This window comes from Anopheles bellator, unplaced genomic scaffold, assembly GCF_943735745.2.
Source record: "Anopheles bellator unplaced genomic scaffold, idAnoBellAS_SP24_06.2 scaffold00636_ctg1, whole genome shotgun sequence".
NCBI classification, from domain to species: Eukaryota; Metazoa; Arthropoda; class Insecta; order Diptera; family Culicidae; genus Anopheles; species Anopheles bellator.
Genome location: NW_026684761.1, coordinates 1 through 1,490, shown reverse-complemented (window position 1 = coordinate 1,490; position 1,490 = coordinate 1). Strand labels below are relative to the sequence as shown.

General features: G+C 42.1%; 1 long non-coding RNA gene across 1 annotated transcript; it reads right to left on the bottom strand.

The window, feature by feature from the left end:
* Positions 1-212: 212 nt before the first annotated feature.
* LOC131214344 (uncharacterized) lies at positions 213-1,359 on the bottom strand. Its single transcript, XR_009157024.1, has 3 exons — positions 1,285-1,359; positions 428-1,192; positions 213-340 (listed from the first exon to the last, which is right to left on the bottom strand). It is a non-coding gene; the product is annotated as an uncharacterized LOC131214344 (long non-coding RNA).
* Between the last annotated feature and the right edge of the window lie 131 nt (positions 1,360-1,490).

The window sequence follows — 1,490 nt, the reverse complement described above, 5'->3', positions numbered from 1 at the left end:
TCTCCGGTGAACCGGTGAAGGATCGAATTAAATTGAATGATAGTGATTTGGCTATCGGCCAGCTCATCCCTTTATAGACTGCTAAGAGCGAAAAGGAAATATTAGTTCATTAGTCAAATATCTATTTACCTCGTGTTTTATCCCAACCATCATTGTAATAACGTACTTGTTTAAAAATGTATCTTCTTTATTGTGCTATTGAAACTCTTTTTGATGGCTAATGTAAGTATAGTTTCATTTTTTGCCGGCCGACAATTATTTGGCAAGACGCAGCGACATGAGAATTAGTATCGTTTTTCAAACGAGCATTTATATGCGAACTGGTTTAGTTTACAGTTTACTGGAATATAAAACACAACAATGTATTAGTGGACGCGTTGTAAATGTTTTCATATAATGAGCCTGGCTCGCTATAGTATGTGCTTACCCGTAGTTCTCATCGGCGGTCACCGACGATTCGACGCTGGTGAAGTCGAGGGTCGAGCGAAGTTACTTTCCATCGGCACATCCGGCTTATCTGTTGTTTGTGGCGCTGGACTATCGCTCGACCGCAACGATGCGCGCGGAGCAGCTTCAGCGTGAGATACAGAGTAGATGATTGCTTAGTAGTGGTCCGAAGCCAGATCCGTGTTCAGCACCCTTCGGGCAGCCGTTACCGCGATGACGGCGGTGGCGAATACTCCGTCGACCATCCGAAACTCTAAGCCTTCTGCAGCGAGGAAAAGTTCACGCTCCCGCTCGCGCTTACCGTAACGATCAAGTGAAATTACATTCACAAAATCATCTTAATTACAAAATTTTATTCTAAACCATAGCTAACGAATAGGAAGAATGGCTCTTAGGGAGGACAAAAGTCATCCCGAAGAGTTGTTTTCGCTATCCGTGTGTTTTTTCTCCATTGCATTGTTTTTCTTCGTAGTTGTATGTTTTAGCACTTTCGGCGTGACGGGAACTGTGAAGTTATATGTTTTGCACGGATTGACTGGTTTGTTATGCGGTGTATATGCCTTGGCACGAAACTGGTTCGCCAATGCTTTCAATTCACGTTCCTGACTTTCAATAACCTGCTTACGCCTGGCATCGTATACTGCAGCGTAAGAATAAAGCCGTTTGAATACAGATGGTGGTTGTTCACTGCTAAGGTTATCAGTGACAAAAGGTTCTCCCAGTAGTGGCTCAGACGTGGCGGATTCTACATCAGAGTACAATAAAAGAGAAACGCAAGGTAAAAAAGGGATGTTCCATCATATTGCATTCGAGTGTGATCGAATTTAGCAATCTAACCATTACTATCAATCTCCTCCGATTTCACATCCATAGATTGAACACGATGTTTGGCTTTAGTTTTTGACAAATTTCTTGCCGATATAAACTGAAAATTAGATGTCAACAGTCGTTTCGAAAGTGTCTAATCCCTAATGAAAAGTATAACAGGTTGGTTGGTTATAGCTTATAAGGCAAACTGAAGCCGAGTACTATTCTGCTGTATG